The following is a 15,712-nucleotide window of genomic DNA, read 5'->3' as shown; positions in this document are numbered from 1 at the left end:
GAACAGCTGACTAAAAAAGAATTTGTAAAAGCAGATACCTTTCTGTTGTGAATTTCAAAAATGGCAGCTTTCCTTATCTGTTTTTTGTGCTGAAGGCAAACCTTAAAAGTTCAGTCCATTTGGGGAAAGGCAGTTGTCTCTTGCAGTATTCAGTGTTTTGAGTACTGTAAAAGGAATAGCTCACAAAATGGTTGAATCTCTGAAAATGGGGAAAACGTTTTCATGTATGACCACTATATCTGTGTTACCCATAGATGTTCTGATATCTGTATATGGTCATTTATTGCTCTAGGTGCATTCCCCCCGCCGCCACCATTTGGATCAACAATACCAAGCAGAACGAACTGGCTGGGATGGATTCTCTTTCATGATCTGGCTCCTTTGAGTCACCTGAGTGGGACCAAAGAACCTGGAATCTGATTGCAGCTGGCCAGCTGAAAATTCCTCCAGTGTGGGGAGCTCTCAGATGACTTAAAACAGGTGGAACTAGTTCGTCTGGCAATCAACTCCCTACTAGACTGTCGGGGGTGTGATGGTGGAAGAACAAGGCATGTTTGTGGAAGGATAGGTAGAGGGGGGTGGGATGCAGCTCTGCTGTGCTAAGTCTCAGCTGGTGTATGGTCCATTGGGTCAGAGCTGATTGTCACAAATTAGAACAAGACCCTAGACTGCTCTAATTTACATCAGGGCTGGAGTAGTTGTGCCTTCAGAACCAGTAAGACTGAAGCAGCTCTTTGACACCCATCCTTTGCCACCTGCTGACCAGATCTCCATACAGGATCAAATCTAGTCCTCTGGAACCTGAAACACCTCTGACTAGCAATTCGGGAGTCTTCATGCATGGGAATCATATGAAGGAACATAAGAACGGCTGTACTGGGTCAGACCAACGGTCCATCTAGCCCAGTATTCTGTCTTCCAACAGTGGCCAATGCCACGTGCTTCAGAGGGAATGAACAGAACAGGTAATCGTGAAGTAATCCATCCCCTGTCACCCATTCCCAGCTTCTGGCAAACAAAGGCTAGGGATACCATCCCTGCCCATCCTGCCTAGTAGCCATTGGTGGACGTATCCTTCATTAATTTATCTAGTTCTTTTTCTAACCCTGCTATAGTCTTGGCCTTCACAACATCCTCTGGCAAAGGATTCCACAGGTTGACTGTGCATTGTGTGAAGAAATACTTCCTTTTATTTGTTTTAAACCTGCTGCCTATTAATTTCATTTGGTGACCCCCCTCTCATTTGTTATGAGAAGGAGTACATAACACTTCCTTATTTACTTTCTCCACACCAGTCATGATTTTATAGACCTCTATCATATCCCCTCTTAGTCATCTCTCTTTTTCAAAACTGAAAAGTTCCAGTTTTATTATGCATTGCTCCTCTATCAGAAGCCACTGATATTGCAGCTATTAATGTTGATCCTTGTCCAGTTGGTTTTTGAAGCTGTTGTACATGATGCCAGACTTCCCCAAACACAAAAATAATTAACTCTATGAATTATGCAACTTCTGTTGGCTCAGTGTCGAATGGCTTTGTTTCACAGACCTTGCAAACCTTGGGTAGAAAGAAAAAAGAAATAGAATTTAAACGAGTACTTTTATCCTTTTTGTATAACTTACACAGCTTTCCTTCAAGGCTTCCTTTTGTGTATAATCAGTGGAGAAAGTACTAGTACTTCAACCATTTAGTTTGCTTTACTGCAGCTCATTAGCTTTGTGTTGTAATTGCATTTGAAAATAAACTCGCTCATGCTTGTGGTGTTATGCTTTCTCATTTTTCACCTCCCCTTCCCAATGTCCTTGCATGTTAAAAAGAGAAGCTAGAATAGATCATATTAATAATGGTGCTAAAAGCACCTTCTGGAATTTGAAAGCAGTGTAAATCTCTCCATAAACTCCTTCACAGATTGACAGGACTTGGATTACACAGACCCACTTGACCTCTCAGCCACTGGCTCTGATTTATACAAGTTAGGAAAATTTAAAATAGAAATAAGCTGGGCACCAGGCACTTCACTGTATGTGCTTTGTCCAGCTCTCATGGGTAATTTCACCTGTGAGAAGATAGCGTGCCTGAAATTCACATATCAGAATTGTGCACTGCCTGGTTAGGCTTTCCAAACTGCCTACTGGGTTCAATCCAAAAACCATCAAAGTTAGTGGTAAGATTCCTATGATTTCAGAAGTCTTTGGATCAGACCCATTGTCTACAAAAGGACTTAATGAGACTCTGCAATATGTAGAATCTTCTTTCTCTTGCTCTTATAGGGCTAGTCACAAAATTCAGTAGACAAATCCCTATCATCCTTACCGTTTCTACTCCTGTTGACCTAGTAGAAATTTGTCTGGGTGAAAATGGAGACAAGATCACAGAGATTTGGCCCAATGGGATTTGGAAACAATCTCTTGTTCCACCATAGCCTGATGTGCAATGGCAAATGTCTTCACTGAAACCCCATCTGTCCTCTAGATTCAACTGCTGCTGTTGTAGAATTCCAAGTTGAATGATCTAATCTCCTTATTTCATAAAGTATAGGGCTGCTTAATAACTGTGTATAAAAAAAGTCATGAAGTGGACAGGCAATTTTTAAAACAGCTGTTGCTTTGGCTTCTGTTTTATCTCAGTACTACCAGCTCCTTTTATACTCCAATTAGGCAGGCAACATGTTGGCAAGATGCAGACTGAGTGTTCTTACATGAAATAGCAGTGTGTTTTAATTAAATACAATGGCCTCCTTCTTTGCAGTGACAAATCTGTTGCAATTTGCATTGTTATTCGTTCTCTTTTAAACGGAATTTCTTATCTTTCTTTCCAAACCCTGCTCTCTCCCTCTCTAATTCATTGCTTTTAGTATCCCCTGTTATCCTGGTTCACAACTCAGTGGTCATATTAGACTTCTTTATCTCACTCTGCTCTATATCCAGTCAATTTTTCCTTCTACAAAATCTCTGAATCCCATCTCCACGATAAGAACCCTTGTTGACACCTTAGCCACATCTTACCTCCACAACTTCAACAAAGAAAAGATTTAAGAGGTGATTTTATCTCGGCCTATAAGTACCAGCATGGGGAGAAGATTTCTGATTGCAGAGGGCTCTTTAATTTAACAAAGACATAATAAGATCCAGTGGCTGGAAGCTGTGGCTTTACATATTCAGACTACCAATAGGGTGCAATGAGAGCTGGTTGAAGATTTTTCATCAGAACTGTTCCTTTCAAGTAAAATTTGGCTTTCCATTAAATATGTTTTTTACACAAAGTGTTTGCTTTCCATGGAAAACAGATTCAGCACTGAAAAACTGAACTCCCAAACACCACAATATTTCACTTTGGAAATGCAATGCCTTGTGGGAGTTGGAGTTCAGTTGCCTCATATACCCATTCTTCTCAATGGGGTGGGTTCTCCAGCTGGACTGCATCTCCCATGATGCATCACCTCACCAAGAAGGGAGGTCATGCTGCATCCTGTGAGAGGTAGTTTGATAGAGAAGGATGGGCACTTGAGGCGCCTGAGCTGGGGGATGGAAATGGAATGGAATGGAAATGGAAATAGTTCTTTATTTTCTGCCAACAACTGAAATTTTCTGTGGAGGTGGAAGGAACCATTTTTTTTCCAAATGGCTCGAGGTGCAATATTTTTGCAATGAGAGTAATCAACCATTGAAACAACTTAGTTTGGGGTGAGGAGGATTCTCCATTACTTCAAGGCTTTAAACCAAGATTGGATACTTTTTTCTAAAAGCTATGCTCTAGCTCACCCAGAAATTATGGTCTTGATATAAGATCCACTTGTTGACGTTCTCTGGCCTATGTTATGCAGGAGGCCAGGTTAGATAATCATAATGGACCTTTCTGGCCTTAAAATCTATTAATCTTTTTCCCACTGGTCTCTCCATTTCATTTCTCTATCCTCTTCAGTTCATCCAGAACACTGCTGCAGACATAGGTGACTGGTGTCTCCTGATGCTGGAGGGGCACAATGTAAAGGGGAGGACACGTGACTGCCCAACATGTCTCCTCTGGGAGGAACTTCCAGCCCCACCTCCCTGGGCCAGGGCAGCCAATCCCACCAGTGCCTGTGGGGCTGGGGCCACAGGAGAGGGGAGCATGTGCCTCTAGGGAGACTAGCTCTTAAGTCTCAATCATGTCACCCTTGAAATCAACAGCAAAGCTCTTACTAATGTCGGTGGTGCAAGATCCTGTCCTGAGGAGGGTGTGGAAAGATAATCCACTTGTCTCATTTTATTACATGTACTTATTAGATGCTTGTCATTTCCAGACATGTGCAGTATCACACAGAATGACAGTCATTCGCAATGGAGACGACAAATCCGGTTACCTGGTCTTCTTACTGCTAATGCAGAATACTTCATTCTTCTTGTGAAACTGCTTTGGGAAGGTAAAGTCATTAAGGGACTAATCCTGGACCATTGAAATCAATGGGAATTTTGCCATTGACTTCAACTGGAGCAGCTCCACTATCCTCTAAATGCTGGCAAGTGTATATGTTTGATTAATTGAGGAACATTAGCTGATGTACATGCAATCTGGTTAAAGACTCTAGTAATCATACACAGACACAAATATGAAAGAAAATTAATTTGTAAGAGAAACTATTGAGTGACTAGGGCTGAAGAAGACTGAAAGAGAAAAACCTTGGGTGAAATCTTAGTTGCATTGAAGTCAATGACAAAATTCCCACGGATTTCGGCAGAGCCAGGATTTCACCCCTTTGTTCTCTGTTGAGTGTGGATGTCATCACTAAGATACAGGATGTATGCATTGAAGTAAAGATAAGTAGAATGTTTTCTGTTTAGTGATACTTGCAATTTATGTATCTATTTTATTATAAAAGTTGTACAACACTAATAACGAGAAAAGTAGGAAAAACAGGATATTTCAGTTCTCTCAAAGCTCTGATAACACTTGATCATTGTTGTGTTTTTTTTAAACTTCTGTTCAAATGTGTTGATCTGTTTTAGCTGACAAGTTATTTATTTTTGTTGCAGTTAAGATTTAAGGTGAAGAAAGAAAAGATAACGTTTGCAAGTTTAATTGCTCAAACCAATTCACCACACTATCATCACTAAAAAAACTGGATGGTAGGATGTTGAAATTCCTCCCTGGCTTTTGCACTATGTCTGTGCCCCAGAGTTCTAATCCAGATCTGGATCTGAAGTTTTCCAAAGAATAGGGTTGTTAGGCTCAACTCTTGGCATTATCAATATGTTAATTAAGGAGACAAAGTAGGTGAGGTAATATCTTTTATTGGTCCAACTCCTGTTGATGAAAGAGATGAACTTACACAGAGCTTCACTTCAGGTGCTCACCTTTTGTTTCTAATATCCTGGGACCAACACAGCTACAACACTACTAACAATACTTTCATAACATTTAGAGCTGATGATTTAACAATTTCATCTTCAAAGTGATGTACAAACATTAATGAATCTACCCAATATCCTAAAATTACAAATTTCCAATGTCCTAGGAAAGAGTATTATAATTGAATAGACGCAGATGTTGAATTAAAGATTTAATAGAAACCTTAATCAAATTTTGGCACCCCACTGATATTGGGAAAAAATTCTCTTTCCTCTTCTGTATCTTTGGAATTTAATAACTGAATACAGATTAATAAGCAAATTGAAATATCAGAAGAGCCTCACATGTCCTCGAGTAACCCATGGTCAATCACCTACAAGGGCACCGGAAAAAATTTGCTATTTTTTTTTAAATTCATTGTTTTAGTTATATTAAGTGTTTCTATGGAATGTTCAATATAAGAAATAAATATTCTTGATTTGCTTACCCTACTGTCCCCACATTTGAGGATAAAATTGAGGATCTTTTTAATTTGTGCCAGGGCTGCTGAGAAAACCGGTCTGAAATCCAGAATTGATTTTAATCATCAGGATTCTTTTCCCCCCCGTACCTGTAGCGAATGCATTACAAAGTGCTAATTTAATAGAAGTGTACCTCCAGGCTAAGAGTAAACCCACCCTGAGACTCGAGCTCATGAATCATAGTCTAAAGACTTCTGTGCCAACAGTAACGCAAGGCCAAACAAAAATATGCTTTGTGAATTCTCCTTCTCACCTCTAATTTATATAATGTAGATAACATTTACTAGCATTTTAATGGGTGCGGTAAATCACACAAAAATGTCTATGAAACTAATGTACTAAAACAATTAGCTGAATATTTCATTTAGTCTTTTCACTTTGTTGGTATTCCAAATGATATATCTCTAAATTGTCAATGAAATCTGGAGCCCATCCTCTCCAACTGGAAACCGTGTGATCACATTAGAATGAGTCCCTTGTATATGGTTCTCTTAATCTTGTAGTAGTGAGATTGTTATGGTCTGGAGGTGTTTTCATGCACTAAAATCAAGACAACAATGAGGCTGTTGCTCATATATAAGCAATGGTAACACTTTTATATTGAAGATGTTTTCAGCCTCTCATTTCTTAACTCGTGATTTTATGTGTAGCCAGAAGTGCTGACAAATGCAATTTCTTGTAGGGCAGATTCAAACAATTTTGGGGCTCATTGCAAAGCCATTTTACTGCCAAATCCCCCAAGCTGTGATGCCCAAACTTCTCTCCCACCTAAATTTATGTCCTAGTTTCCTATGCCATTCCATCTGGAGGAAATACTCAGTTGTGTAGAAGTGGGGTGGAATAATAGCTATTGTGTCCAGAGCTGGGATGTGTTTGTATGGGGAACTAGGAGAAGAATGGATAGAGGTCTCAATTGCTCTTGGTGCCATCTCTCTAGGGGTCCCAGCTTTCTCCTACCTAGTCCCCTTCAATTTGCCTATAATTAGACCAGTCCATAGACTCTTATCCTAAACTGAGTCTATCAGCACATAAACTCCAGGTCTTGCGGTCTTCTTTTATCAGTTGCTTAGCAGCAGCCTGGCACAGGATTGTTACCCTTCTACTATCCTAGGCCTTTCTACCCCCTCCTTCTCTGTTCTCCCTCTGGGCTTGTTTTCTATATTGGTCACAGCTGTGGGTGTAGGCCTCCAGGATTTCAAATTCTGTCACCTGAGTGAGGGTGTGGTCAGCCTGATTGCCCATAAGCAGTGAAGAATCTCCTCTTCCTGCTGCCTAGGCTCAGTATAGGGCTTTGTAAACTCCATTACAAGAGCTTTCCTATTTCAAGAGGAGGAAAGGGAAATCTGAGATGTGCCCTAGCCAGGGCTTGTGATAAAGAAGAAGAAATAAGGCATTCAGGCTACTTCCACAAAGCTGCGTTAGTCAGAAACTTTTCATCCTGCACTGGAGAGCCTGCACTACACTTCACACAAGCATTTCTGCCTGTGGTGAGCTTGGAACCCAATGACCCCGAAGCCCCATGGCAGCTCCGTGTTTGGTAACATTGTGTGAAACAGCCTGATCTCCACTGGTAGTTCACTTCCATTCACAGTGTGCTGAGGAGCTCTGTGCTCAGCACAACCCTTGTCCACTTCACAGAAGGCCAAGCTCAGTAAGTCCCTGAGACACCTGCTCTCCTCAGGCTCAGGGACAGGGCAGACCCCAAACTGTCTATGAGTCCCATTTTCCCATGTAGTAAATCTCTGGACTTGTAGAGCTGTATTGACTATATACCATTAATGTGAATTTTACCTATTTCAATGATTCATTTAATTCTCATTAAAGTCTCCTTAGTCAATCCTCTTAGGATAATACATATGCTTCATCCCAGCTTTTGGGTTCTGTTTTTTACTTAATGCTAGAAACTGAAATTTGACTTTATGAACTGGGCCAATAGTGACTGGATTTCCAGGTGTGGTATAATTAGGTTCTAGTTTAATTGGATTTCATTAGTTTCAAGGTACCTATGTAACAGAATCTGCTAAGGGTCGAAGTATTGTAGCATTCATCTTGATGACTGCAGTCCTCTCATGGATTTGACTAACATCTTATATCTTATTTTAATAAAAGAAATGCAACTTCCCAGACCCTTCAAGAGACAACTCTTTTCTGATTCTTTTGCATCTTGCATTGTCCAGTGTTTGCCTTGTTATGCTCAGCATTTTGTCCTTAAAGTTCTCTCTCTCTCTCTTTATCTTCCTCATGGCTCTAATATCATTCATTCTGTTCCCCCTTCAGATGCTTCATTAATTTTCGCTAGCTTCCTCAGCAGTCTAAAAGCCTGGAATGTATAAAAACAAATACACGGGGAGGCAGCTTACCACCCATTTCCTCAGTAGGGCATTGGGTTCTGAAGTGCTGTTCTGGATGCTAGGTACACAATATCACAATGTATTGGAGTCTAGCAGATGGCACCGTGTAGCCTGCAGTGCTCATGGAAAATCAACAAAGCGAGCTCTTGGGCAAGTCCCCAGCTGTAAAGACAGGAATAATGATGCTGACCTCCTCTGTAAAGTACTTTGAGATCTACGGATACAATGTGTTATATAAGACTTAGGCATTATTCTTATTATTAGCAGCGTGGATGATCACCTTGCCCTCCCCTCTATGTCAGTGGCTCAGGGGCATCAAGAGAGAGCAGACAGAAGCAGTTCAGAAGGAAACAAATAGAAGCGGTTGGTTCTATCTTCACTAGGTTCCCCATTACAGTTGTGCTTCATTCAGGGCTTGCTTTTTATTTATTGAAAATGGTATCAAAAAGGCTATTGAAATATTTCATTTACTAAAAAGCCATTTCAGTAAACTAAAACATTTCAGTTTGTAGCCTGATACAATTTTTGAGGAGAGGTGGGAGGGTGGGTAAAAAGCCATGACATTGTTATGAGAACCAAAAAGTGTTGACAATGTTTATAATCTTGCACAAAAAATGTAGTTTTGGAAAAGTCATTGCTTTATTTAAATGTTGACCAGCTCTAACTATAATGCAGCATTTGCACCTATCTTCTAGGTTGATTATTTCATTCCACTGGGAATACCACAGTGAAATGTTTTCATAGTGGAGCCAAGTTTCACTAATGGCCTGTTTCAAAGTCCATTGAAGTCAATGGAAACACTCCTGCTGAGATCAACAGGCTTTGGACCAGGCCCTACAAATGAAAGGTCACTGAAACACCAAGGAAAAAATAAGACACTATTCCACTTCTCTGAAAATCCTGAGATCTCTTCTCAGGTTTTGCTGAGATTTTATTTTGACTTCATTAGAAATTAGCTTGAGTAGAAATGGAGTAAACACCTCAGGATTCCACACCCAGTGGAACTTCGCTATAAACATGTTCACTAAGCGGGTTCTACTGTAATTTCCCATAATATTGTTGTGGTGAGATATTATTGTTACACATACTATTCTATTACCAACAATTTTTGTTAGTATGTGAGCAAGTTTTTAGTCTTTGACGAATTGCTATATTTTTGTTTGTTATACAGTTATCCTTTAAGAGAAACTGAGGCAGATAGCAGCATTTGCTCTCTGCTTTATTTTCTATATTTGGAAGCAGTTCTTGCAAGGGAGGCAGGGGGAGAAGTAGCTTCCTGGAAACCAGGCTCTGATGTGTGGCCTGCAATTTCAGGAAAAGGGGATTACCTGCATGCTGTTTGTGACTGCCTCTGTTCCAGGACTGGTGTATGGGCAGATAGAAAGGAAGTTACTCTTAGAATATACCTGGACTCCACATCACTGATTTCTCCTCCAGTGCACAGCTTACGTGTAAAATGGCAGAGGGACAACACTGGGAGAGATGAAACATTGATGTTGGAAGCAGGGGCAACACTATCTAATTCATATATGAATCCAAAACAAAATATAAATGTTTTACACAAAAAAGGGTGTTATCCAAATTTCCATTTGGCCTCAATCCCAGCAGGAGCCACACTTTAAATTACCAAGATTATTTAGCTCAATAGGACAGGGTTTGGATAACACAGCTGAACCGGAGTCACTTTGCTGCAGCAGATTTATATTGTATTGCGCAAACAGAATGCAGGAAAGTAAGTGGTTTCAAAGCAATTCCCAGATGATCTCTGTGTGTATTGCAATCATTTTGCTGAGACGCCACTGAACAGGAAACTGAAATTCTTTAGGGACATGGTCCAGTTCAGAAATATCAGGGTATGTCCTCTGTAGAGGTTTACTGAACTTAGCTTCTTCACAGGGAAAAAACTAACAGCCAGTGGTAGTAAATCCAGGGGGTTCCCCTTCTTTGCCATGCCAGAGATTGCTGTTGGTAACAATTTTTAAAATAATATATTTTAAAATTATTTTTGTCCATGCGATGGTTGAGAAAGGTCCTTTGTTCATCCACAAACCAGGTGCAGCAAAAGCCATGGTAGGGCAAACCTCCAGCACAGCACTGTGCCAACATGCCTCAGCCCTGACTTGGATTGATGAGAGGATAATCCACTCTCTATGCCCGTTGAATACTCAACCTCTCTGTTGAGCCAACCAAAATCAGAGCCAATTCATTCCAGTTTTGGTTGTTTCTCTTGTAACCTGGATACCTGTCCACTGGGCGCAGAAATAACCTCACCAAATTACGTTTCCTTTAGGCCACCAGACAAACAGTCACCAGATGGTAGCAACTTTCCGTCACTCTTCATATGAGCTGGACTTAGACTAGCTACCCAGGAGTGGCAGGCTCTGTATACCGTTTCAATCCCCAGAGCTATCCAGTCCCCCAGTGGAGTATATTTTAATGAAATATACATGAACTGTTCTTTTTGCAAATTAACTATATTATGGCAGGGGTCAGCAGATGGTGCCTTTGCTTACACGCTCAGAAAAAGAATCTGTAAGACTGTATGTAAATACTTAGTCTCAGTTGAAATACCATGTTGTTGGTTCTGTTGTAATTTCTTTGAGGGAGCTGTGGCAGGCAGCAAGGGAGTTTGCTCTCTGCCATACTCCCTCTACGTCTTCAGGTGGAGTTGCTCTCTGGGGAGTGGGCATTGGTGTTGGGCGGCATTCCCTTAAAGAGGGGATTGCTTGTGTGCTGTTTGTGACCGTCTCTGTTCCGGGGCAGGGGTGTGTGTGTGTAAATAAAACAAGTGGAACTAGGAATATACCCAGGCTTCACATCACTGTTTGCTTTTCTAACAGGACGGGGATGTGCAAGGCCCCAGTATCTGACCGAAGATTAAAATCACCTGTTCATTGCCTATGTACTGATTCAATACCCAAAAGCCCAAAACAAATAGATGTCCCCCTACCCCTAATATTAATGAACTTTAACATCAAGTAATCAAGAACTCAGAAGTCATGAATTATACAGTTAAAATGGAACCACAATCTTAACTCTGTTCTTTTGTGTTTATACCTTTCAAAATTATGGACTTTCTATATATAATTTTAAATTATTTGCCTTGTAACAGCCTATATGCTATAGGAATTCCTTATTCAATCTCATGTAGGACAAGTTATTTCACAGTATATAGTCATCATTCACAGTTTTGTAGTCTCAGTGAAATTTACAAAACAAACCAACTCTCTTCAAACATGATACCATTGCGTTCATCCCCTTCTCTGAAAAATTCTACCCTATTGCTGCCAAGGCTGATTTTTGTCCTTTGATCTTAAAGATAATCCTGAAGAACAATTTTTTTTGGTTTTGCTTTGCAATGCATCAAACTGCAAGTATTTAGGGGAAAAACCAAAGAAATCCCAAGGCTCATACCTCTGTGCTCTGTTACATGGCCTTTGTGCTCACATTGCAAATTACTCAATATTTTGTGCTGCATAGGATGATAAAAAGCTATTGGGTGAGATACTGTACTGTGTCTCAAGGTCCACAGAGAGCAGAGGGTAAGTGGCATTAAACTATCTTTGTGCCCTCCCAGTCCTGGGATGTTTTGGATACTAGAGGGGCCCCTGGTGCAACTTAGGCAGCCCAGGGGAAGCATCTAAACTATTATCCCCCAGGCTGCCCACTGCCCAGAATCTCCACAGCGTTACCTAGAAATGTAGGGCTGGAAAAAACCTCAAGAAGTCATTAAGTCCACGGAGGCAGGAGCAAATAAACATAGACAATCGCTGACAGGTGTTTGTCCAACCTGTTCTTAAAAACCTCCAAGGATGGGGATTTCACAACTTCCCTTTGGAAGCCTGTTCCAGAGCTTTACTACCTTTATAGTTAAAAAGTTTTTGTTAATATCTAACCTAAATCTTCCTTGCTGCAAATTAAGCTCATTGCAGTTTCTCCTACCTTTAGAGGATATGGAGAAGAATTGATCACTGTCCTTTTTATAACAGACTTTAACATATTTGAAGACTTATCAGGTTCCCCCTCAGTCTTTTCTCAAGACCCAACATGCTCAGGGTTTTAACTTTTCCTCATCTTTTATTATTTTTGTTGCTCTCTTCTGGAGTCTATCCAATTTGTCCACTTCCTTCCTAAAGCGTGGCTTCTAGAATACTCCTTACTCCAGCTGAGACTTCACCATTGCTGCATAGAGTGGGACAATTAACTCCATTACCTCTTTTATACAAATTCCTGTTAATACACTCTAGAATGATATTAGCCTTTATGCAGCTGCATCACATTGTTGACTCATATTCAATTTGTGATCCACTAACCCCCAAATCCCTTTCAGCATTACTATTGCTTAGCCAGTTACTCCCCATTTTGTCCTTGGGCATTTGATTTTTCCTTTCTAGGTGAAGTACTTTGCACTTGTCTTTATTGAATTTCTGATTGTTTTCAGACCAAATCTCCAATTTGTCAAGATTGTTTTAAATTCTAATTCTGTCCTCCAAAGTGCTTACAACCCCACCCAGGTTGCTGTCATCTACAGATTTTATAAACATACTCTCCACTCCATTGTCCAAGTCATTAATGACTTTATCGCATAGTAACAGATCTAGGGCTAACCCTTGTGGAACCCCCAAGATATATACTCCCTGTTTTGACCATGTTTAACTAGTTGTACACCCACCTTATAGTAACTTCATCTAGACTGCATTTCCCTTTGAGAATGTCATGTCGGACTGTGTCCAAAGCCTTATTATAATCAAGTTATATCATGTCTACTGTTTCCCTCCTATCCAGTAGGCCAGTAACTCTATCAAAGAAGAAATTTAGATTGGTTTGGCATGCTTTGTTCTTATAACTCTGTGATCCTCTAGGTACTTAAAAATTCTTTCATAATTTGTTCCAGTATCTTTACAGGTATTGAAGTTAGGTTGACTGTTATATAATTCCCAGGTACTCTTTTGTCCCCTTTTTAAAGATAAGTACTTCATTTGCCCTTCTCCAATTTCCTGGGACCTCAGCCATTCTCCATGAGCTCTTGAAAATAATTGCTAACAGTTCTGAGATTGTTTCAGCTGGTTCCTTAAGTACCTTAGGATGAGTTTCATCAAGCCCTGCTGACTTGAATACATCTAATCTAATTTATCTAAATATTCTTTTACCTGTTCTTTCCCTATTCTGGCTTGCATTCCTTCCCCCTTTTTGTTACTATTAATTGTGTTGAATATCTGGTTGCCATTAATATTTTAAATAAGGCTTTAGACACCTCAGCCTTCTTAATGTCATCAGCTCTTCTTCCATATTAAATAGAGGAGCTACACTTTCCTTCATCTTTCTCTTGCTCCTACTATATTTAAAGAACCTGTTTGTACTGCCTTTTATGTCCCTTGCTATGTGTAACTTATTTTGTGCCTTAGCTTTTCTGCTTTTTTCACTGCATGCTTGTGCTAGTCTTTTGTTCTCCTCTGTGATGGGATATCTAACCCACACTCACTCTGCAGGGTTTAATAAAGGCCAGATGGGCCAATTAGGAAGCTCATTAAGAAGGCTCAGCTGGGCAGGAATAGATGGGGTCTAGGGGCTGAAAGGTTGCTGGGGGAAAAGTTAGGTATTCCCAGGCGAAAAGCAGTATTGAGTGGAGACTGCAGGCTACAGTCATTTTTTGGGGGGAGGAGGCTTTGGAAACTGGTAGGTCCAGGACAAAAAGGGGAACCAGCAATAGGAAGAGCACTGAGGCCAGAGAGAAGCCTGGATTTCTGAGCTGAGGGTCTCTGGGTTGGAATCCAGAGAAAAGGGTGGGCTGAGTCACTGAGCAAGTGGTACTAGAGATACTGAGTGGGAAGACTGCCTCAGAATATTAAGAAGCTAAATCTGCTCTGAAATGCAGGGGGAACACTGATAGTGACATGGCTGGAGGGTTGAGCCCAAACAGGATGCTGTGGTTCCTGAGGCTGTGAGAGGGGCTGCAGGCAGACGACAGAAACAGACTGATGGTGTGTGAGCTGCAGATGGGAGGAGCATCATCCTCAGCTAATCCCCAGAGTACCATGAGGAGAGTGCAGCCCAATGGTGAGTGATGCACCCCTGGACATCCTCCTTAGCAATTTGTCCATGTTTCCAATCTTTGTAGGATTCCTTTTTGACTTTCCTGTTGAAGCTCTGTGCTAATATGCTCATGGCATCTCTTCTACTCCGAGGCTTGGAGGGGTGTCCTCAGACAGCAGAGTGTAACTGTCTTCTTCAGTTCCTGCACCAAGGAAATCCTATCCTGGCCAGGTCCAAGGCTTGGAGAGCCCCTGTCAGTGTTCCCTCCCAATTCTGAACTCTAGGGTACAAATGTGGAGACCCGCATGAAAGACCCTCTAAGTTTATCTCTACCAGCTTAGGTTAAATACTTCCTTAAGGCACAAATTCTTCCTTGTCCTTGGGACGGTATCGCTGCCACCACCAAGTGAGTTAGACAAAGATTTAGGTAAAGGACCACTTGGAGTTCCTGTTTCCCCAAAATATCCCCCCAAGCCCCTTCACCCCCTTTCCTGGGGAGGCTTGAGCGTAAACAAGGTGAGCACAGACCAGACCCTTGGGTTTTTAGGACACTAAAAACCCCAATCAGATTCTTAAAAACAGAACTTTAATTATAAAGGAAAAAAAGTAAAAGAAACACCTATGTAAAATCAGGATGGAAGATAATTTTACAGGGTAATAAGATTTAAAACACAGAGGATTCCCCTCTAGGCAAAACTTTAAAGTTACAAAAAACGAGGAATAAACCTTCCTCTTAGCATAGGGAAAATTCACAAGCTAAAACAAAAGATACTCTAACACATTTCCTTGCTATTACTTACTATTTCTGAAAGTTAAGATGTATCATTCAGTAGGAGCTGGATTACTTGCTTGGTCTCTCTCTTTGTCTCTGGAGAGCACAACAAAAACACAAAACAAAAACCTTCCCCCACAGATCTGAAAGTATCTTCTCCCCTTATTGGTCCTTTTGGTCAGTTGCCAGCCAGGTTATCTGAGCTTCTTAACACTTTACAGGTAAAGGAGGGATTTTACGCTACCCTTAGCTGTATGTTTATGACAGCCCCTTTTCTCCGCTTTAAACCATGCGCTTGCCTTAAAGGTGCTAGAGCAGGAATGTGAATTTCATCCATTGCCAGCAGCGCAGGCCAATTTATCTGCCAATCTCGATCTGAAAAAAAAGACGAGCAATTCAGTGCCTGATCTAGCAAACATTTACCCACATGCTCAACGCCACATACTCTAAATAGTCCTGTTGATGTCAGCGGGACTACTCCTCATGTGTAACGATGTTCATAAATCTTGGCGGGATTGAACCACAGTGACTTTTTCTCTTTAAAACAATAGCTAATGACACTTGAAATAAACTTCTTGATAAAAGAGATGAAAGATTATGGGTCAGATTCTCTGTCCCACCCTGGGTCCTTGGCATAAATCTCTAAGCGGGATGAAAAACAGAAAATAGATTTATTTATTTATTTATTTTACATAATGTACTTGCA

General features: G+C 40.8%; 1 long non-coding RNA gene across 1 annotated transcript; it reads left to right on the top strand.

Moving 5' to 3' along the window:
- Nucleotides 1-461: 461 nt before the first annotated feature.
- LOC141985779 (uncharacterized) lies at nt 462-14,235 on the top strand. The gene is made up of 3 exons (XR_012639014.1): nt 462-965; nt 4,284-4,403; nt 14,077-14,235. It is a non-coding gene; the product is annotated as an uncharacterized LOC141985779 (long non-coding RNA).
- Nucleotides 14,236-15,712: the final 1,477 nt, after the last annotated feature.

This window comes from Natator depressus, chromosome 4 (genome assembly GCF_965152275.1).
Source record: "Natator depressus isolate rNatDep1 chromosome 4, rNatDep2.hap1, whole genome shotgun sequence".
NCBI lineage: Eukaryota > Metazoa > Chordata > Testudines > Cheloniidae > Natator > Natator depressus.
Note: the sequence above shows the minus strand (reverse complement) of the source record. Positions and strands in the feature narration are given on the sequence as shown.